Genomic DNA, 24,716 nt, shown 5'->3' with positions numbered 1-24,716 from the left:
TATGACTTTGACCTCTTTCCAGAAATCATAGCAACTATTGTTGCACAGCTTTCTGGCAAGTGAGTCAGCCCTCATTGTGTCCTCATTTTTTTTAATGAAGCGGACAGCATACTTATGTTTGGCATTAGTGGCCTGTTTATGTTCAAACAAAGACCCCTGTCTCGGCCTTCCTGATTCTGCCCACAATTTAAAAGCATCTCTAGCAGCAGTGTGTAGCTCAGTCACATGTTCATTCCATCCAGGTTTTATACTATGGTCCTTTTTCTTACTGTTGTAAAAACCCTTACTTGAGGCATTTAACACATCAATAATAAGATCATATGTAAAACATAGATCTCTACCATGTTGCTCATTTTTACAGTTGGTGTCACTGCACAGCATTGCTTCTCTCTGAATTACAACCGAGTCTAATGATTTGTCAGTGAGTGAGGAATAGTGATTAATATCCTTCTCACTTAACTTTGACCAATCCAGCCTCCCTGAGTATGTTTTATTGTCATCAACAGATAGAACCGGAATATTTTCAACATTTAGGGTCAATACAAAAGGAATATGATCTGTAGTGGCCAACTCATAACAGATGTCAATGTTGTCCAGAGAAGCGTGTGCATCAGCTGTGCATATACAGTGATCTAGCCATGACACAGTATGCCATGCTTCACTAATATATGTAAAGCTTTTCTCAGGTAGTAGAGATGTACTTGACAGTATGAGATTATTATCATTACAAAAATGCAGTAATAATTTGCCAAACAGAGATGTATCTGTTGATACAGTAATCAGAATTGTTTTCATCTGAAAGTTGGTTAAAGCTAAAAGGCAGCCTGGTGCTGAGTATTATTACAGAGAGTAACGACTGAATTATCAGACAAGACATTCCATGAAAGACACTTAACAGTAATTTATGTCTAATATTAACTAAAGTTGGGACTTCCTCTCAATCAATTCCCGAGAAGTTTGCATTTGCTTACTGAGACAATAAATAACTGACCATTAGGGTTACGGACCGTCCACACAGCAGCGTTAAAAAATCTTGAAACGCTTCTGCCCATTCACTTTGAATGGGGTGACGTCACTTTCCCTCACTTTTCGCCGAACTGCATTGTGGGCAGGCGAGCGGAGATTTTCAGGATTTTCAGGATTCAAAGTTGAACAATGTTCAACTTTTGAAGCTGAGGTGGAAGCGTCAGCCAATCAAATCCCGTGTACGCAAAACTGACAGTTCAAGCTCTAGCCAATCAAACGGCGTGTATGCTGGGAGAGGTCATTTCCTCATATTCCAAAAAATGGAGGAGAAATTAGCGGTAGGGAATCACCCGGTGCTTTATGACCAGTCCCTATTTACCTACCGGGATATAAACCGGAGGAGCCAGGCATGGAGGGAGGTGGCAGAGACAGTGGTATGTTTTCGCCTGTTTGGGGAGTTTATATCCAGTTTACTTCAAACTTTTTTGCTTCGTATGTCGGGGGCGGGAGATTCATGTGATTGGTTGTTGGTGCCTTGCTCGCAAAAAATCCCCAAGCTTCAGATACGCCCACCTCCAAGATTTTTTTAACGCTGCTGTGTGGACGGTCCGTTACGATCACTTCCTTTTGGTAAGAATTGCACAATCCAAAAAGTGTGTGTAAGTGTCAAAACGGTTAAAGTTTTGCCTATGTGCTTTCTCTTGCATCATTTCATATTTCCTATGTATTTGTCTAACGGGAAACATTTAACAATCAATACGTCGCTCCCTGAAGATAAAATACTGTTAAAGGGGACCTATCATGCAAAATGCACTTTTGTACGTCTTTTATACATGAATATGTGTCCCCGGTGTTCCAGGGAACTCACCAAGTGTCAGAAAACACAACCCTCTCTATTTTCCTCCATACCCAAATCTCTAAAAAAGGGGCTGCAACGGATCTGATAAAAACTGATCCAGATTTGAACACTGTCCTGACGTCAGGACAGTGGCGCTACGGCTATTGGGCCAACTCCACCAATCAGGAGGAGACAGCCACGGCCATTGCCGTTCGAAAGCGCTGGAGACGCTGTAGTACATATGCCAGGCCTGTAGATGGTGCTGTTCTCACTGAATCAGCCCTTGCAAAAACAGAGCTAAAAAATGTCAAATTGAGCAAAATGAGGCATGGCTAAAATGCATGATCTGTTTGGTATTTTGAAAAAAAAAAAGTATAAATATGCCTTATATAGGTAGGGTCCTACACTATATTATTGAAATATAGCATGATAGGTCCACTTTAAGGTAAGAATGGAGAAACCAGCTCGAGTGCGCTAGAATTTGAAAGTACACAACCGAAAAAAATCTGCCCCTTCCTTCAGACTTCCTTACAGAGCCCCTCCTCCAACACACACGAACGCGCACATGACCAATGAGGGCACAAGATAAGTTTGTGCACGAGATGGAAGGCTGACAGGCAGGTAGGCCATCCAGTTATTTTAGCCGGGCCGGCTAAAAATTGGTCGTGCTTTTTACAGCGCCACGGCTTCCACAGATGACATTGTTTTATGTATTTATTGTCAAAATATTTAATATATTCATTGCTATCGGGATGTTAAAGGTGGGGTAGGTAAGTTTAAGAAACCGGCTCGAGATACACTTTTTGTTATATTCCATGGAATGCTCTTAACATCCCGATAGCAATGAATATCTTAAGTGCTTTGACAAAAAAATCCATAAAAAAATGTCATCTGTGGAAGCCGTAGTACTGTAAAAAGCACGACCAATCATCTGAGCCGGCCCGGCTAAAATAACTGGATGGCCTACCTGCCTGTCAGCCTTCCATCTGTGCACAAACTTATCTCGTGCCCTCATTGGTCATGTGCGCGTTCGTGTGTGTTGGAGGAGGGGCTCTGTAAGGAAGTGGCAGATTTTCTCCGGTTGTGTATTTTCAAATTCTAGCGATCTCGAGCCGGTTTCTCAAACTTACCTACCCCACCTTTAAGAGCATTCCATGGAATATAACAAAAAGTGTTTCTGAAGTGAATTACCTACCCCACCTTTAAGCTGTCTGGGGTAGTCAAAATAAAACAAGCATTGGAAGTTGATTTGGGAATTGGCATTATTGATAAATGGAAGGCAGACTTGATTTAATAATACCCTGCTCTATTAACACCAGGCTTCAACTCCTTCAAAAAAGTACATACAGCACATGATTACACTCCTCTAAGGCTGAAATGCACAATATTCTTCACTATCATGTTTGAATGTGTATGCAAAACCCCTACAAATAACATTTTCAAACGAGCAATATCACCTTGTAGTTTCATGGTTCTACTAAACAATCTAGTAGCAGTTTACATCCCTGACTTTTCAAAATATCATCACTTTATCATCATTTTAGACAAATTGTCATAATATGCATTTATCATTGAGTTATGTCCAAAAATGTGTTTTTGGAGGTCAGAGTAAACTTAACCTTTGACCACCAGATTGTAACATTTTCATTATAGAGTGGCGCAGGAATGAGTCCTTAAAGGTGGGGTAGGTAATTCACTTCAGAAACACTTTTTGTTATATTCCATGGAATGCTCTTAACATCCCGATAGCAATGAATATATTAAATGCTTTGACAATAAATACATACAAATATTTAATCTGTGGAAGCCGTAGCGCTGTAAAAAGCACGACCAATCATTTTAGCCGGCGCGGCTAAAATAACTGGATGGCCTACCTGCCTGTCAGCCTTCCATCTCATGCACAAACTTATCTTGTGCCCTCATTGGTCATGTGCGCGTTCGTGTGTGTTGGGGGAGGGGCTCTGGAAGGAAGTCTGAAGTAAGAGGCAGATTTTTGTCGGTTGTGTACTTTCAAATTCTAACGCACTCGAGCTGGTTTCTCCATTCTTACCTACCCTACCTTTAACCTAGAAATTAGCTAAACCTTTAGCACTTCTGGGTTCCCTCGTCTCAAACACAAGCTGAAGAGCTTTTTTAAATGTTTTCTACGACATCAAATACATCAGTAAATACCCAACTTGTGTCGGAATCTTTAACGTCTCTTAAAAAAGAGGAAGGCTAACATGTGATTAAATAAGACAACTAAACATCATGTGTGGGTAGCATAAACGTGTGTTTGCCATCCTATTTTCTGTCATATTCCAAAATCCAATGGAAAATCCTATTGCGATGCCAACAACAACTCTCGACATCTGTCATACCAATCTTACCATCACCATATATTTATTAAAGTATATCAAATCGATTTACAACTATATTTCGACTGAAGAAACAATAACAATTGATAATGACATTATTTGAGACCTATTAAACAAGTATATCAAATGCTATTCAGATTGTTCAGACAGGGAGTTGACAGTGAAATGTAGTATCTTACAGGACTAAGTTCTGTATGCGAAGGGAGGCTATGGCTCAGTGGGTAGTGTGCTGGACTTCGAATCAGGGGATAGCAAGTTCGAGTCCCACTGCAATCAGCATGCCATTGTGTCCCTGGGCAAGACACTTCACCCCAAATTGCTCCTGTGGGGATTATCCACAGTACTGAATGTATGTAAGTCGCTTTGGATAAAAGCGTCTAACAAATGACATGTAATGTAATGTAGTGTATGCACAACCGATTCTAGTTCACCAAGTGTGTAATCAAACCATATAATATGGTAATATTCTTGAAGACAGTAAATTAATGTGTGGCATTTTAGAATTGTAATACAAACATTTGGCAGCTGTAAGCGTGTTAAGTTTAAAAAGAAAAGTACACCAAAGTGTTGCATGTGACATCATTGCAGCCATGTGCAGTGAGAAGCTTATACAGCCATGTGTTACTGGCAGCACAGTGAGTAAGTCTTCTTTTCTGAGAAAACAAGGTCTAGCGTTGTATGTAGCAATTAATGGAAGTGGTGTCGTTTGAAATGCTCATTGTCAATCAGCTTGATCATTGCAGCTTTATTTCCTGTAGGTTTGTGCCAGATGAACAGTTGTTCTGTTCTGCTGTTAAAGGCTGTGTATTTTTGTATTTTGTAAATTGTGTAATTCTTTTTTTTTTTTTTATTTAAAAACATTTTTGTATCTTTAATATTTGTTTCAGTTTTTTTATGCATACTTCTTGTTAAACATTAAGCTGTCTTTGGCTCTTTTTCTGCTGGAACAAATGTAAATGTCCCCTCTGTGGGACGGATAAAGGTATTCTGATTCTGATTCTGATTTAAGGTGGTAGAGATTGTTTTGTTTGTCTGAAGATTAGTGATGTAACAAATGTCAAGAAATACCTCCATTTTCAGTATTTGTCACTTCCTTTTCGTCTGAAATAGTTGACAAACAATAACGAGTCATGATGCTTATTCATTAAAAAAATGCCATGTGGCAATATAGGTAAAAGCTATATAATCTCCCCTCTTTCCAAAATCATTCACAGAACTCCTTAATCCTCTGTGAGAAATGCATAGATTAGGTTTTCAGGTGTGAGACGTCTCAAAAGAATACTAACAATGAAGATAACTTGTACAGCTTTTGTACTCCTCATCCAAGCATTACGAAGTTTGGCTTTAGATGGTAAGGTATTCCAACTTTAAATGTTATGCTTTTTGTGTGTTTCTTCAGAGCAGGTATGTCATTAACAATGCTCAATATAACTACTGTATGTGGGACTGTTTTACCCTTTACCATATGTTTTTGTTCAAATTCAATATTGAGGTAATTGTGATTTAAAGTAAGATGTTAGTTTCTGATTATTCTTTTGAAAAATTATCAGTATTATTGTCAGTGCAACATCAAATTATATTAGACAAAAACCCTAATGAAAGACTGAGGAAATAGCATTTGCTGATTCATTCTGTATTTTATCATTGCTCTGACATTGATTCTTAAAAACACATTTTTCTACAGATTCACCATTTCAACTGACTAACAAAGACACTGGTTTTTGTTTGGTTAAATATAACCCATACTACTGCGATAATGTACGCTGGACAAATGGTGACAGACTTCAGGTTCAATGGCCATATAAGTGCCTAGGAGCCCAGGGGAAAAGTGTGGGAAGTGAAATAAGCCTCTACGTTTGTGATGAAACCAGCGACCTCCAAAAGTGGGAATGCACGAACGGGACATTGCTCGCCCTCAAAGGACAAGAGCTTTACATTGAGCTCACTGCAGACAACACAGCAGTTCTCTCTAAAACAGTCGGACCAAACAACCACCTTACACTTTCAGGGACGTCCAGTGGTGCTTGTTCAAGAACATACAGAGGTACAGTATAAAATCATTATAAAATGCTTGTCCACGCTCATTTCTCACTAAGAATTAGTGTTTAAATTATTTGTAAATCTTTAGAGGGATAATAACATAGAACTAAAAAGATAAAAACCGATATATGCAATGGATTCCATCCTAGTATTTTGCAACATAAATGGTAAAGCAATGCATCATATCTTCGTACATTAGAAATACTCAAGATTTTCTTTGATTTGTTTGTTTATCCGTTCAGAATTTTTCACCATTGGTGGAAATGCAAATGGTAGGCCCTGCATGTTCCCCTTCCAGTACAAAGACAAGTGGTACCCTCAATGCACTACGGATGATAACCCAGAAAACCGACTTTGGTGTGCGGTTCAAACTAAATATGATGATCAACTCTGGGGGTATTGCCCAACTAACTGTAAGTAATGCCTGTTTTATGTTACTATAATGAGAGAATGGTTGTCCGAATCCCAAATTGCTCCGAACGGCATGGCCAACGATGTGTGAATGTTAGTTTCCCTAAGCAGATGCACCTTGTATGGCAGCCTCTGAGTGTGAATGCAGACTTGTATTTGTCAAAGAGCTTTGAGGGGTCTTAAAGACTGGAAAAGTGCAGTTTAAATGCAGTCCATTTTACATTTTGAAAAGCATTTGCCTATTCTGTTTGTGTATGCAGCCAAAGAACACTGGAATAAACACATTACTACAGGAGCATATTACCAGCTCAACACACAGTCAGCTCTGACTTGGGCCCAGGCTGAAGCCAGCTGCAAGCAGCAGGCGTCTTCCCTGCTGAGCATCACCGATCCCCACCAACAGGCCTACCTCACAGGTAAGCTGACACTAACTTTAATATTTAACAATATCTACTTGATATAAGAAAACGTTTACATTAGTTTAACATAGAACACTAACTTAAACGTTGCTTGTTATACATGCCTTAGTACATTTCTTTTATAATTATATTTAATCTGAACCATGTTTACACATAAGCTGTACAATTATGCATATATAAACACAAAAAGTGAAATAAAGTGAAAGAATATTATACAAAGTATTTTAAAACTATTATCAAATAAAAATGTTTAAAAGCAATACAAATACACAAAAAGGAAATAGTGAAAATTTGACATATAAGTGTTAAAATATGTATATATAACTTTAGCGTAGGAGCTGTGCAGTTTTAAAAGTGGTTATATAATGCAGATGAGCAAAGAAATTAATTGGAGTTGTGACTAGTTGGGACAATAGTCAGACTTGTGATTAATGTTTGAGCCGTACCCATTTTTTTAAGTATCATCTTTTCTTCCTGTGCTTTCCACATTCGCATAATCAAAAACACGATAACTCACAGCACTGCTAGGGCGAGAGGGCGGGGGACAGGGGGACAAGCTTTGGACCGGGCTGATCAAGAACCCAGAGCATGGCTGGCACTGGTCTAACGGGAGGCCTTTCCGTTATCTGAACTGGGACTCTGGTAAGTTTTCTTTTCCACCTCAATACTTTGTAGTGCTAATCGTATGATGCTAAGATTTCTGCATCTCGTATATACTGCAGTTTTGTACTTTATACACAACAGATTGCCAGTCAGTTGTAAAACTGCTATAATTTTTGCTTGGATAAATATTGAAACTGAGTATTTTAATCTCTTGAGCAGTTTAGATGAAAGACTTATGATAACAGTACATTTATTTATCAAAGAGGCGCTTTCCTTGCTGTTTGCATTTGATTCTGTTCATCTTAGTGTGCACAATATTTTTCATATTTATAAAGTCACACATACATATTCATTTCCAGTGCATTTTAGATCTAAGCTTAGCACCATATACAATAAAAATAGGTCTGCTGTGTCCCCGAAATGCCCGTTCCACTTTAAAAAATAATCAGTGCAATGATTTTTGTAAGCCTGTGATTTATAATATTGTCATTTTATAGAATCTTTCTTAAAAATAAAGCTTGTTTGATCCAAGACATATGTGAGAACTGACATGTCGAGGTAACCATCCTCTTGTTTTAGGACATCCACTTCCTAATCCTGGACACGACTGTGGAATTGTTGATCCTGCTGTGCAGTACTTGTGGCAAAGTTCAACATGCACAAAGAAACTAGGGTACATCTGCTACAGTGAAAGAGCTGCGACTCCTCCTACTACAGGTAAACAAAACAAACAAATACCTTTCAACCATTTTGTGTGTTAATATAATGTCTTTGGTTAAATGTATATCATTGACTCAGTCCGTATATTTCTTGATCTGCTGCAGAGAAGGGATTTTGTTCAAGACCTTGGATTCCCTACAATGGCCACTGTTTCCACCTTAACCGAGCTCAGAAAAAATGGTCTGATGCTCAGCAAGTGTGCCGCAAAGAAGGAGGCGACTTAGTGAGCATCCGCAATGTGGAGGACCAAAGCTTTGTCATCTCTCAACTCGGCTATGGTGAGGAAAATAAATAATTAGTGAGCTTCAAAAATAAGAGTTTGCAAAGAGCAATACACCTGAGAGATCAAAACTTTTCACTGGCACAAAACGTACCATTACCTTCCCACCTAATGGTATTGATTCAAGACAAATAATTTGTTTCTCAACATATAGCTTTGTGTTCTGGTTTGTGATGAGCATCACAGTCTCAGCCATCTAGAGAATTACAACTTGCCAACATTGCACACAGATTTCTGGGCCAGTAAGCATCTCTTAATAACAATGAGGAGTTGCACGCATACCAAGTAGAGCAGAGCTCCACAATAATGATATTTCATAGGCAGTTGAGTGAAAGGTGTCTTTTTTCTCTCCATGTTTGCAGCATCCACTGATGAGCTTTGGATTGGACTGAATGATAAAAAGACAGAGAGGCTGTTTGACTGGATTGACCACTCTGCTGTCACCTTCACCAGCTGGGAGCTTGGTAAACCTGCCGTCTTTTCTGACGCAGAGGACTGTGTTCTCATCAGGGGAGAGGTACAGTAAGGAGCTCCATGTGGATACGTTACACTTGCTAGCCTCTTGAAAAAGTATCATTATTTGTTTTGGTGATAAAATCATTAAACTAACCTGATTTAAAACAATTCAGCAAATTGTGCAAACTTTACAACCAGCAGCCTATTATTGACAGTAATGTGTAACGTAGCCTGTACATTAGCACCTGGAATCTATAATAGCATATCGAACACAACTGCTGATCTTACAAGGAACATTTTGTTGAAAAGGTTGCAATAAATGACTTCACTGCAGTGCAAAAAAATAAATGTTTGTGTGCCTTTATCTTTCAGAATGGGAACTGGGCTGACCGTGTGTGTGATGAGAAACATGGCTTCATTTGTATGAAGATGAGTGCCTCTCAACCCTCTGGAGATGAAGTGGTGCAGGATGTAGGCTGCAAAACTGTAAGTGACCCTTTGTTTTTCTTCTTATATAAAACATTTTTGTATATGGGTGGGTACAAAAGTTAAACACTGAATGTTATCATACAACGCCCGGCATTGTACCTCAAAACCGTCTTGTGGAAATTTGTTTCCACAAGACGGAACTTCAACATTCAAGTAAAGAAAGTTCAATTAGATCCTTGGTTTTGTTTCTTGAGAAAGGACAATATTCATTTGAAAGTAAATAACATGATGATACTTATTGGTAGGCCCAAGCACTGCTTCACATACTGTAGCTTGGAAGGCCATGTTAAAATGTACACAATTTAAGCCATCCGTAGATCAAGAACATAGGCTACAATATACTGATGGCGCAAGCAAGCGTGCTGAACGCCTCTGTTCATAACCGAATCATTTGAGTAAATAGGACAGTTACTTTTTGTTCCAAGAGAGAAAAAAAATTGGAAAGTGAAAGCCAGGAATCAAAGTTTGAAATACTCAATGAATAAGCAACCATGTCAAATCACTGAAGACATATTGCGGTCATGTTTTTTTTGCTTTGTGTTCTCTGGAAATGTATTCTTTTAAGACAACACATCTTCCCACTTCTATTCCCCTACGTCCCAGGGTTGGAAAAGACACGGCTCCTACTGCTACTTTGTAGGAACAGAGACAAAGACATTTGATGAAGCCAAAAATGACTGCAAGACATCAGATTCCTACTTAGCTGATGTTTCAAATGGGTAAAAATACTCAAACAACAATGTTTGTTTCTGTACATCTTCATGAGAATTCCTGCGACCCTAAATGTGTAAATGTTTCCAGAGTGGATAATGCCTTCCTCGTCAGCTTGGTTGGGTTGAGACCAGAGAAATACTTCTGGCTGGGCCTCTCAAACCAGAATGACATTGATCAATTTGTGTGGACCAATGCCAACTCAGTGAGGTTTACTCACTGGAATGCTGAAATGCCAGGTATGGTGACATTTTTAAATCCATCTGTAAGATGAAAATGGATTCACAACTGATATTTTACCATTTCTTCCTCAACAGGGGTGTGTTGCCATGACGACAGGGGTTTTTGCTGGCCTCTGGGATGTGCTGCCCTGCATCAATAAGGAGAAATACATCTGTAAACATCTGGCAGAGGGGGCAGTTTTAACCCCTGCTCCACCCACTCAAGCCCCTCTCAAGTGTGCCGACGGCTGGACTCCAATCGGAGTCAGACAATTTTGCTATAAGGTAGAATCCAACACAATTTTAAAATAAGTGAAACAAGTGCCTGCATTGCATTGCACCTGATTCACAAAGGAATGCATGATATTGTAAAACGTAATGACTTGTCAACATTGTTAACATGTGATTAATCTTGAATCCCTTAACACCTAATTAACGAAAATTACTCACAATACCAAATGTGGCCCTTACTTCCTCCAGTAATTCCAGTGCTGATGTTGACAATAAATTGCATTGCAGTGAAAAGCAAAATAAAGCAGAGAAATTGACACAAACTACAAGACCACTAGACATCAGTTGACAGTTGAACTTCCTGCCTTGTTTGAAGTTGTTTTCAGAGCCATCAGAAAGCAAAAGGACCTGGTATGACGCAAGAGATTATTGCAGGACTATCGGAGGAGACCTGCTCAGCATCCACAGCGGTCTTGAGCTAACCTTTGTGAAAAGGTACAGTATGACCTGGTCTCATTCAATCATAGCTGTAATAGATACCATTTCCAGTCTCAATCACACGCTACTTGCATCAAAGATTACTGTCATTCTTTTTAAATGCTTTAAATTCTTCCCTGTTTGTCATGGTTAAAATCAGGTGGTAAACGTTATCATTGACAGAAAATCTAGCTTTGTAGCCTATGGTAAATGAAAAACAAATAAATCAAATAATATGAAAAGTACAAAACTGGATTCAAAGTGATACAAATAGTGTTTAGGAGAGCATTTGGTCAGCATAATAAGATAACAAAAAAAGTGTGTTGCTAAAACATTTAACAGGTTGCATATTTAAATCATTAATATGAGTCCGTCCATTATACAGTGTCTCTGGAACAGTCTGGATTGGACTTAGTGCTCCAGACCCAGTCACGGGCTACGTATGGAGCGATGGGTCTCCAGTGAGTTAAACATCTTCTTCTTCTACAATGGCTGAGTGTATCATAGTTAGTTAATTCAACTCAATTAAATTACAAATAAATCCTTTTGTCAGTCAATTGTTTGTTTCTGTTTTCAGGTGAACTTCCTACACTGGCAGGATGGAGAGCCAAACAATAAAAACAATGTGGAATCTTGTGCTGAATTCAGAACATATCTTAAGCATAGGTCTGGGTCTTGGAGTGATGTGAACTGTGAGAAGAATAATCAATGGCTATGTCAGATCCGTACAGGTAATGCATGGTCATTTGGTTACATTGGTTATAAAGAAAAAGTGTGTTCTTTTGAGACATTTGTTGAAAGTAGTTGTTTTTCAGTAAAGTCTTCATTAAATGTGTTGAGGAAAATGCAATTTATCAAACCAAAAGTTCTCACTATCACTTTTATACTAAAAATATATTTTGTTTATCCATGCCCTAACAGGAGCAACTCCAAAGCCGCCTCCAGACTCTGTCATCCCTGGTAAGTGGGTGCATAATGTGATATATATGGAAATACGATTATTGAAGTACAATTTAAATTAAGATCCATGTTTTGCTTCATGCTGCTTTTTAATATAGATACAATCAGTCAATTGTCCTTTGCTCTCCAAAAAAAAACAGCACACAAAAGGGAATTTATATTCTATAATGGTTAGTTTCACTAAAACGCTGTGTAAATTCGGTTTTTTTCAATTGTCAGTGGTACAATATAACCGTTGTAGTACTTGATACAAATATAAACTCATACATTTGGCAGGTGTTTTTGCATGAATGATGAGATACACCTTTAACTCAGATTGCATAAATTATATTAAAATTGTATAGCTCAATTTTTTATTTTTTGGCGTCCCAATTTTTATTTGACATTTAGTTGCAATGTGCGATCATTGGTTTATGGAAACTAGTGCCTTAATCACCCAAATATCAACACATGAAAATGAGTGTATTTGCTCTTGTAAAAGTCATCAGAATTATTATCTATTCTAAAGAAATATTGTTGAAGTTACCATGTGGCAGGTGCTGTATTACCTTTAAATCTAAACTGCTATCAGACTTCATACACAAAAGCAACCAATTAAAAATATTATAGTTATATTAGAGATACATTTTTATCTTTCTGACATGTTTTCAGACTACAACAAGACCTCAGATGGGTGGCTAGAATGGAATGGAACTCAATATTATATTAACAACAAGAAGATGGCCATGGAAAAAGCTCGTCGCTTCTGCCAACAGAGGCATGGGGACTTAGTAACAATCGACAGCGAAGCTGAAAGGGTCTTTTTGTGGAATCAGGTAAGCAGTGACATCTCGACTACATTAAACTAAGAGATTATCAATTAAAGTACAACAACTACGGCATTTACATTTAACTGAAATGTAGGTTCTACTGGTAATTAACCTCGGTCTGTGTGTAGATGTCCAAAAGTCAAAGTTCTTACTGGATAGGCCTGGATGTTGACCTTGATGGAACATATGAGTGAGTATGGATGAAATACAAATAATAAAGAAAAATGTAATATGGGTTCCAAGAATAATTACTTGATTACAAGGGTGTAATTAATACAAACACAAAGGATATATTATCTAAGTCGATAGCATTTCTGTAACTTATTGTTGAATTTGGCTTTCATTTTAGACCTAGCAGAGATACTGACTAAGTTTCTCATTATTTATTGAACCATTTAAAATCATAATCTTATCTTAATCATTTTTAATCAAAATAAATATTCAAATACAATTACTATGATTTATTTCCTAATAATTTGATGTGTGTTTAAATGTGAATAACCATAATAGATTGCATTAACGAATTAAAACCTTTACACATTGTAAACATTTACATTGACCACCCAGGGACATCACTGAAAATGTATTTGTTTTTGACAACATTCGGTTTGTTTATGTTACTTAAAGGTGGATGGATAGTTCTCCAGTTTTGTTTCAAAGTTGGAATGAAGGTCAGCCTGATTTCAAGTATCATGATGAGAACTGCGCCACCATGGGCTATTCAACCGGTGAGTGAACTGATACATTCACCTTAACTGACGTTATGCAAATGGGAAATTCAAGCATTGAAATTGTAATCCTTAAGATTTCAGTCTTGGATTATTCAGCAACACGTCATAACAGCACGTGCAGTTTAATAGAGCAAGAATTCGTTGAGAAGCTACTTTGTCAACAGGTGGGCGACAATCTATTGGCAGATACATGTCCATCTAGAGGGGAAGTTTTGGCACCTGATTCATGTTTTTTTGCAAGCCAATTGGGACTAGAATAATTCCTTGTTCTTAAGTAGGTATTTAGAATCTAGCCTAGGAATGGCAAACCGTACCATTACTGATAAAAAACTGTTATACATAGCAGAAGGGAAATTACTGAAATTGATCGCACTAAAGAGCCTGACTTACATTTAGGTTTCATTTTTGAACATTTCGAAAAAAATTGACTTTTACTATTTTATTTTGAAAAAGCACATTGTATTTTGCTCACATTTTCATGTCTCGGATTGGTTCACAGGGTTCTGGCATAATTACAATTGCGGGTTTGAGTACTGCTCCATTTGTAAACGCAGTGGCTCACCACCTGCCAACACAACGGTGGCCCCCACAGTTGCCCCTAAAGGTGGTTGCCCACCCCACTGGAAACAACTTAACCATAAGGTCAGAGATAACTTTAAGCATTTAAACCTGTTGTGTTGAATGCTCTGGAATACACCTCAAGTAGAACATCATTTACCTCTCAGTGCTTGCATTGATATTGGCCTTTGATGGACAGCATTGTTTTTTTTAAATATATAAAAGGTTGTACATTTTTATCTGGTGCTCTTTCGAGATTGAGCTGTTTTCTCATGTACAATTGGAATCAATGTGCAACATATGACACTGTTTGAGTGCCAGTATTAAGTGTATTTTAATTGGGGAAAATTATCTTATTATTCCTTACCTCTAGTGTTACAGCATCAATAAAGACCAAAAAGAAACATGGAACGGGGCAAGGAAACAATGCAAAGCTATGGGTGGAAACTTGGCCTCTATATCCTCAAGACACGTGGAAGGTTTGTTTTCACTTTTTTTACCCCTGGTAATATAGCCGCCGGTCTTTTAAATTATTTTGTGTTAATGGTCAGGATAATTTATTGCATGAGATGGCAGGTGACAAAGATACAGCATACATATGCCAAGATTACATTGGACATTTGTGATGGTTGTGAGGCAGGAGGTTATGTAATCACCCTATTACAAAACTTTGTATAGAGTGCCACAGTGACGCGTCTTAAAATCCGGAAGTAAGTTAGCATTTTACCACTTCCGGTTCCCTCGACAAAAAAGCAATGCAATTTCTCCATAAGATTTTGGAAAATAGCTCGAAATAAGGTCTGTGGTTGACACACATTTAAGAGACGGATCACGTTTTGTTCTACGACATAAAATACATCAGCAGTGATTTTTGAAGAGTTTACGTGTCTGAAAAACGATGGTTGTTAACAAGTGGCTGAATAGGACTACAGAAGTTGTCGAGGCCATTGTACGTCATTACACCGAACACGTAAACACTCCCGCTAAGTTTGTGTGCCCCTGTTCTGCTTGAAAGCAAGTACCTGCCTCCTGCAAACTGTTAAAACAAACGCTTCAACTTGTACAAGTTTGAATCTGTATTTTTGAATATGGATCTTAAGTTGGCGTGACGTTGAAGCAGCGACCCTGCTGTAGTTTGTTTATAGCATAACGTTAGCATTTTGCTTCTGGCGACTAGATTTATGATTCGAAAATTATAAAAGATGGGTAGACATGTGGAGATTATCCGGCTGAACAAAACGTGACCTGTCTCTTAAATGTGTGTCAACCACAGACCTTATTTCGAGCTATTTTCCAAAATCCTATGGAGAAATTGCATTGCTTTTTTGTCGAGGGAACCGGAAGGAGTTTACTTCCGGGTTTTAGGACGCGTCACTGTGGCACTCTATACAGTAGATGAACATTTTAAGAAGTTGAAGTGTCTCATGTCTTTACGATGTACAACAAATCTAAAGCTGGCAGCCTCTTGAGGTGCTGTTCACCAAAATAGAGTGGTTTTATCAAGCTCTATACTATTGATAGTGATGTGTGAGGGGCACTGCATTCTGTTGTTGTCCTCTTTGTAATAGACCTACATGTCAAAAACAGAACAGTGCACATCCTGAAGTACAGCAATTTGAGGTTCATCTACAGGAGTTAATCTTTCATGAAAATATTTGATCTTAAAGTCATTTTGTTACATTTTCAGTGTTTTTGATAACTCAAATGGCTGACACACCTACTACAGACCTTTGGATTGGTTTACGCAGATCATATCGGGAAGCATTTTATTGGACTGATGGGCAACCAAGGCAATATGTGAACTTGGATTTGGAAGTAAGTGGACAGAAACAAAAAGTAGTGTTATAATGCGAGTGTGCCCTTGTGATCAATTGTGTGTGTTTTTATAAAGATTTTACATCTAATTTCTCTATTGTCTGATTTTCCATTTTAGAGTTTCCGGAACAGGTTTCTTCGACTACATTGGGTAACGTGTTCAAATTTAATTGAGGCCTAACTGTTTACAATTATTAATTATTGAAACACAATCTTTAGTAGTCCTGAGACAAATACATTTATTACAAAAATAATTCATATCTGGGTTAACATTGCAGGTTCACCGGGATCATCAAAGATTATTGGAAATACTTCGAATATCACGAATGGTAAGACGTTTTTAAAGAGTCCGAAGTTTTTAACAAATACATCCATGTAGACACTGTCAGCAAAGCTCATAGAGCAGGAGAACGTAGCCTATTTGGGCAAAATAGAAAGCACTGAGGAATTATTTGCTTTAATTGAATACATTTACAATCAAAAGTAACTAGACATCCAACTAGTAAGCAAGGAGTCTGTGTCTGTGTGTGGGTATATATCCTTTGTATTCTTTTAGAACCACTCATCTGGTCTGCCTAAAACGTTGCTGGTGTGTTGCCCAGGACCAAATAACGTGCAGTGTCAAATTTGTTAGATATTGGTAATGTGATAATAATTTAATATGAATATAGTTGAACTCAAGAGAACAGCAATTCTTGTGGCAGGGGGGTACAGTGTTAGTGTTGTACCGACATGTCGCCTGCATCTTATTGACTGCAGTTCACTTTTGCTGCTAACTGGAAGCTGTATGGATCCATTTTAATAATGTTAAATGGATGATGGTGACATGGAAGCTGGTAATACTAACTTAAATTGATAATGATTATCTTAAAATCACAGATTCTTAATATACATTTGTTAAATAGATACACCTAAGTGATATCATGGAATGCGCGATAATTTACTTTAAAACTGGACTACACTTACATTGTTCACTTCCCTTGATTCAACTCGTGTGTGCCTATAGTCTGGTGGATGCAGTGTGCATCACTAGTGTGACAGTTATTTAGCCGCGCTGTTTTGTTTATTCCCCAATAAGTATCACTGTATTCCCCTGAGGTACTACTTGATACTTAATCATAACATCAACAGCCTTAACGGCAGCTAAATACTTCAGAAAAACAATAATCGATGCTCTACTTGATAAGCGCAATGGTTACGACAAAGCACACAACTGATTGTGTTATTTGGCCAATTTCCTGGAGACCATCGTAGTTGGGACTTGGGCCCCCTAGTAAAAGATGTCCTGCATTACTTTTCATATTTAATTTGAAATTATTGATAGTGGTAGAAGATGTACTCAAAAAACTTTTCTGAAGTATATCTATTATTTATCACAGGAAAAACACTATTTTTATTAAAGAGTGAAAGAAAAGCATTACCATCACAATGTATGCTACTTATTTTTACTTACAGTTTTTGCCTTTAATATATTGATGAATAGTTTTAATGGATAATAATACTTAGTACTTAGCATTTTATATTTAGCTGAGTGTGAAGTTGCTTGGATGAGCCCATGTGAGAAAGCAGCTAGCAGCAATACCATAGGTCAAGCATTTAGCCTCTTCTGAACAGGCATGCTTCACTGGTAATGCACTAGACTAGTACACAAAAAGGGTGGAATATTTTCCCTTAAAGTTAAGAACAAAGACCCAATGGCTTTTTAAAGCAGAGCAGCCCCCACACGCTTAACACTTAGACGACTGTACTAAGTTGCTAAAATAACTCTGTATCTAATATATATGTTGAAAGATTGACCTGTGGCTACAGTACGTGAAAGAAATGTTCTTAAATTATAAATAAAGGGGAAGCAAATCATTTATGTCATATCAATTTCAAATGATTGGAACTTAGATTTTAACCAGTGCATGTTTTATTTGCTGCATTTTTGTAAATAAAAAAATATTGTAATGCCTCTTTAAATTGTATCCTGACACAGTTTTCTCTTCTCTTAACTAATCACAATTTGTGCTTAACCAGGAACAATGTGCTGTGATCACAACCAATTCTTCCTTTGGTATTGGGAAATGGATTGGAAAGTCTTGCAATGACACCAATGGATTTGTATGTCTTAAAAGTGTTGGTGAGTTCATTTTCTAGCTTTACTTTAGTACTCAAATATTGGAATATTTTGTTAAGAGTTTTTCTTGTACGTTTCTTAAAGCAGCCATAACTAAAATGTTTTATGATTAATATGAATTAAATCACGGAAAAAAGAGACAAGGTTGCAATAAACCTACCGATATATTTATTGAAACTCCAGCTTCCCTGGATAAACTATTAACTATTGGTTAACAAGTTTGCCATATCAACTTAAATGTGATGCTGTCTTCAAAACATATATCCGCTGTCCACAAATTAAAAAAATCTGTTATTGCAAGTTTAGGGAGGAAAAGCATCTTCACAACTATGGTATGATCTTAATGAAAAACTACATTTCATTCCATCGTATTTCTCACCCTCAACAGATCCTTCTTTCCGAGACTCCGCTGAACCAACGACTTCCAGTGACTATGTCAAAATATTAAATGACTCTGTAAAGGTTGTGACTCAAAATATGAGCTGGGATGCAGCCAAAAAGCATTGTGAAGATGATGGTGCCAGACTGGTTAGCCTGCGAAACAATTGGTCACAGGCGTATGTTGAGCTGCTGGCTTTGAATCTTAAAGCTCCTCTGTGGATTGGACTGAACAAAAATCAGGTACAGTGCTGAAAGCCTTTAAAAAAAAAAGCACAAGGCAAAGCAAAGGGATTGTGCTTATTACCACAAACCTCTGTAAAAATGATAACCAAAATACAGGTGTGGCTCATGGCTGCTTGATTGCCAGGCATTGGGTTATATAAGGATCACCAAAGCTATTGCAATTTGTTCTGAGGTCAACATGAAATTACGTAAGAAATACATTACACAGTTTACTCAAAATCACAAATGTCAAGCTCATAGTGGATACAAAATGTAAGTCAGGGGATCACCAAATACATCAGGAATCACCCTTTAGGGACCATAAATGGCTGTACAAAAGTGTAAGGCAATTCTTTGCTTTCAGACCAATGGGTATTTCAGATATATTGATGGCTGGTTCCTGACATTTTCTCACTGGGGCAAAAATGAACCGAGCAGGGACAGACCTTGTGTCTACGTGGATGTGGATGGAAAATGGAAGACCGCTGACTGCAAGCAGATCATGAACAGTGTTTGCATGAAGTCTACAGGTACAACAACTAATGTTTATTTGAATTAATGAATGTACAACTCATCCTAAATGCCAACTTGTTTCAACATTAAATGATCAACCTGTAAATGTCAGAATACCTCCCGTGCTTAACCGTTTGGGGTATAATTTAAATATTTAAACATTTTGACACAAATCGCTGTTTATAAAGACACTCGAATTATAAAATAAATGGATTGTACGCGTTTACCGTGTGTTTGAGTTATGTGACATACATACAGGGATTTTTGGATTCACTGGATTTGAGAGTGTGAAAATATTTAATTAGTAGACTCCAGTGTCATTATTGTCTCTCTCAATTACAGATGTGCCACCAACAGAGCCAAGTGTTTTCACAGGCATTTGCCCTGAAGACTCAGATGCATTCAACACAGGCGGGAAGAACAACTGGTTACCATTTCACGGACACTGTTACAAATTTTTCTCAGAAAGTAAAGAGTGGGGAGATGCATCTGCCAGCTGTTTAAGACATGGTAAGTCATTTTTGTGGATAGTCTAAGATATGAGACTAAAATGGATGTAGCTCTCAGTAACGACTACTCTTTTATTTTGTAAAGGTGGATCACTAGCCAGTATTGAACATCCCTTTGAGCAAGACTTCATTCAAAGCAACGCACACATATTTAAAGACAGCCACAGCTCGTTCTGGATTGGCCTGTTTAAAACTCACAAAGGTACATTTATACATCCATCAAACTGTTTTAAAATGATACATTTTAAAATTCTTCTTTCTCATAAGCTGTTGTTCACAACGTTTGGTTATTGTTTCATGTAAAGTATTGAGAAAGAAAAAGCACCTGGTATAAACAAAGTATTATAAAAATGTGTCTCTAGGGGAGTGGTTGTGGTTAGACAAAACAATCATGGACTACACTTATTGGGATGAAGATCAACCTGATGATGGCAGCCACGGAGGGATTAGTACTTCAGACGGGACATGGAAGACAAGCGATCAGAGGTTTAGAAGACCATACATCTGCAAAACACCCCAAGGTAAAATATTTGTTCCTATTTGGACTCTTTGGTGTGCATTGTATTGATTTTTTTTATAATGCCAAGATCAGACTCAAATAATGCAATAATAGTGACTGACCGACCACAGCTTTCTGTTTGTTTAAGACTTGCCTTCCGCTTATTAGCTACTGGAAATGTGCCAGACACTGACTTCACTGTTCCATCTGACAACAACAAACGTTAACATATGTAATCATGTAATTGCCCCATCTTGTGCCCTCCCAACTTGTAGAAATAGTGTGATTTTGTAGGTGAGCAGAATATGTGAGTATGCATTGTCCTTATAGTTGTGCACTAAAAAGTGTTTGGTCATCCCATGGTATACTGTCACAAAGTTATAAAAGTTGACAAACTAGGTGGTTGAATTCTATAATAACCCATTACACAGGAAAACATGCATTTGTTATGGACAACATTGAATCTGGTTCCAGTCCGTCAGTTTTGGTCACTGTTAGGCTGATATTGTGTCAGATTTTGGTGTTCAATCGTCAAATCTCCCCTTTTTCTCTAGTATTAGCACCAACCACACCAACAACACTACCACATCGTAAGTAACACACCTTTCACTTTACAATTTTACTCAAAAGTGTGATTCAATTATTTTGGCTCATCATCATCTTCTATTTCAATCTTCGCAAGCAGGTGATCCCCTTCAGCATGGCCACATAGCTTTGGCAGTTGTGATGAGCATTATTGGGATTGCCACAGGGGCAATGATTGCCTTCCTCCTCTATAAGAAGTTTGCTCATCGCCTATCCATCCCTGTCAACTTAAACACCTTTAACAACCCGCTGTTCTTCAGCAAGGAGAAGTCACAAACTGGTGTGGTTGACACCGAAAAACTGGTAGAGAATGCAGAGGAAGACAGCCCTGAACCTGTTGTATCAGTGTAATTCAAAAAACACTAAAAAGCAGGATCAAATGGTAAACATACCTGACATGTCCAGAGATTTCACAGTGTGTTTGAAATGGGAGAAGTTTCAATAGATTTAGAAATGACTAACTTAAATGTCCAAATCCACGAGGACTGTCGGATGTTGTATTTGTAATGATAATTGAGTTCATATATGTTGTAATGACTATGAAGAAACATATTAATTGGATGTACTGGGAAGACTTAAAATTGTTAGGATAATAGTGTATTTGAATATTTGTCACGGACAGACAATCACGTGCCTATTCAATGCAGTTATTACCAATTCACTTTAGGAAACTAAAACAGGATTAAACTGTTTGATTGCTGCTTTATTCTAAACACTGAAATTAAGAACAATCTATTATTTATTTAAAAAATAATACAAATAGAACAGTAGTTGGAAGACTGGTGATCAATATGTTACTTAAATAAGAATAGCTGGTCCATCTTAAAAAGTCTGACAACTTTAAGTGAGCCGTATCAAAGGTGTGGCTAACGTTGGGTTAACCCCCTTGGTGAAATCAGCAGGTGGTTAGCAAGGCGGTGAGTGGTGATGTAACATGTTATGTAAATTGTAATCCCTTGTAATGATGCTGTATGATGTCCTTTTTGTTGTTCTGTTTATCTTACTTTTTATGTTTCATGTGGAACCTACTTGAGCAGGTCTCCCTTGAAAAAGAGATCAATGATCTCAATGGGATACACCTGGATAAATAAAGGTTTGAAATTAAATGAAATGAAACATCCCCCTCCCTCTGGAACTCTCTCCCTAAACACATTTGTCACTGCATCAGACCATGTTCAAGAATTGCTTTAAATGTGTTATAAATATTGTGTGTTGTATACTGTATAACGTTTTTTTTTGTTATATCTGTAAATGCCTTTGAGTACCATGGAAAGAGATATATAAATAAATTGTATTATTATTATTATTATTATTATTATTAAAGGTGGGGTAGGTAATTTTGGAGAAACCAGCTTGAGTGCGCTAGAATTTGAAAATACACAGCCGGAAAAAATCTGCCACTTCCTTACAGAGCCCCTCCTCTAACACACACGAACGCGCACATGACCAATGAGGGCACGAGATAAGTTTGTGCACAGATGGAAGGCTGACAGGCAGGTAGGCCATCCAGTTATTTTAGCCGGGCCGGTTACAATGATTGGTTGTGCTTTTTACAGTACTACGGCTTCCACAGATGATATTTTTGTATGGATTTTTTGTCAAAGCACTTAAGATATTCATTGCTATCGGGATGTTAAGAGCATTCCATGGAATATAATAAAAAGTTTCTCAAACTTACCTACCCCACCTTTAATAATGAACGATCTGCAGTGGCCAACCAGATCTTTTTATTTTAGATGTAAGATGTGGCCCTTTGCTTTGTTTATTGAGCAATTTATACTAGAACATCTCACTTTTTACTCTTTTGACCTCTTACTCAATAATAATAATACATTTGATTTATATAGCACACTTTAAAGACAACATCATCTCAAGGTGCTTCACAAAGCTATAAGGAAAAAATATATATATCTAAAGGAGCATATTGGATAAAATATGGCAATATAAAAAATAAAAATAAAAGGTTAAGAGCATAAAAGGTTTAAAAATAAATAAATAAAGTAAGTAAGTACACAACACTACTGTTATCACAGCTCACTTCTCAAATTCACAGATGCCATTTCCTTTTTAACCAAAACATTATTGTCAAAAATGAACACATACTTAAGTATTTAAATAAAGTTTTCCTTGACTAAATGAGTTATATTTGAGTGGTTATATAACCAGGCCTACTGTCTGTGCTGCTCCTGCAAGTCCATATTTAAAGGTCTCCTATTATGCTATTTTTAGGCATATATTATGGGTCTCAGATATATAAAAATATATAAAAAACATGTCTATGATGCGTTTTGCTCAAAATACCAAGCAGATCATGCATTTTAGACATCCCTCATATCCCTCTGTTTCAGCCCTGTTAGAGAAGGGCTGATTCTGGGTCAGTAGCTGCTGGCCCCGCCCCCTTTGGAGCACGCAGGCACACAGTGAGCTGCAGAGGGAAGAGAAGGCTGATAACTCAGCATTCTCAGCTAAATGCTGCCGTGATTAAATAACATATCATGTTCAAACCACATCAAGGATTATTTCTGAAACAGTATGGAACTCAAATGCTTTTTCTCTTGCGGGTTTACCACAAGGTGAGTTCCTTTAAAGTTTTTATATCCTGCTTCCTGACCATATTATGTCCAAAACACGTGGCACATTGTTTCTGATACAGCGACGTTTCTGATAGGGCCGTGGGTGTAAAGCCAGCCACATTTCCAATATTACGTCATGACCGCAGCAAATCTGGATCAGCTCCGTTGTACCCCTGTTTTTTTAGATTTGGGTATGGAGGAAAAGAGAGGGTTTTGTTTTCTGACACTTTGTGGGTTCCCTTACACACCGGGGACACATATTTATGTATAAAAGACATCAAAAAGTGCATTTTGCATGATAGGAGACCATTAAGGTCGAGGGGCCAATGAGGACGGACTTGCAACGTCGACTCTCTTATGGCTAATCTATAGCCGCATATACAGTACCAGTCAAAAGTTTGGACACACCTTCTCATTCAATGTTTTTTGTTTATTTAAATAGTTTTCTACTTTGTAGATTAATACTGAAGACATCAAAACTATGAAAGAACACATATGGAATTATCTAAGTAACAAAAAAGTGTTAAAAAAATCCAGAATATTATTTTTATTTTATATTCTTCAAAGTTCCCCCCTTTTGCCTTGATGACAGCTTTGCACACTCTTCGCTTCTCTCAGTCAGCTTCATGAGGTCGTCAACTGGAATGGTTTCCAATTAACACGTGTGCCTTGTCAAGATTCAATTTGTGGAATGACTTGCCTTCTTAATGTGTTTGAGACCATCAGTTGTGTTGTGCAGAGGTAGGGTTAGTGCACAGTGGAAAGCCCTATTTGACTACTGTTGTAATCCATATTATGGCAAGAACCACTCAACTCAGTAAAGAGAAACGACCGTCCATCATCACTTTAAGAAATGAAGGCGAGTCGATCCGGAAAATGTCAAGAACCTTTAATGTATCCTCAAATGCAGTCGCAAAAACCATGGAACGCTTTGATGAAACTGGCTCTCATGAGGACCCCCCGGGAAAGGAAGAGCAAGAGTTACCTATGCTGCAGAGGATAAATACACAAGAGTTACCAGCCTCAGAAACCGCAAATTAAAGCACCTCAGATTAGAGCCCACATAAATTATCACAGAGCTCAAGTAGCAGACAATCTCAACATCCACTGTTCAGAGGAGACTGCGTGAATCAGGCCTTCATGGTCGAATCGCTGCAAAGAAGCCACTACTGAGGATGAAGAACAAGAAGAAGAGAATTGTTTGGGCCAAGAAACACAACGAT

The 24,716-nt window shown here is 37.7% G+C and overlaps 1 pseudogene; it reads left to right on the top strand.

The window, feature by feature from the left end:
• The first annotated feature begins 5,448 nt into the window (after positions 1–5,448).
• LOC117500260 lies at positions 5,449–21,271 on the top strand (annotated as a pseudogene).
• Positions 21,272–24,716: the final 3,445 nt, after the last annotated feature.

Source organism: Trematomus bernacchii, unplaced genomic scaffold, assembly GCF_902827165.1.
Source record: "Trematomus bernacchii unplaced genomic scaffold, fTreBer1.1, whole genome shotgun sequence".
In the NCBI taxonomy this organism is placed as follows: domain Eukaryota; kingdom Metazoa; phylum Chordata; class Actinopteri; order Perciformes; family Nototheniidae; genus Trematomus; species Trematomus bernacchii.
The sequence above is the reverse complement of the archived record's forward strand: the minus strand, read 5'-3'. Positions and strand labels throughout refer to the sequence as shown.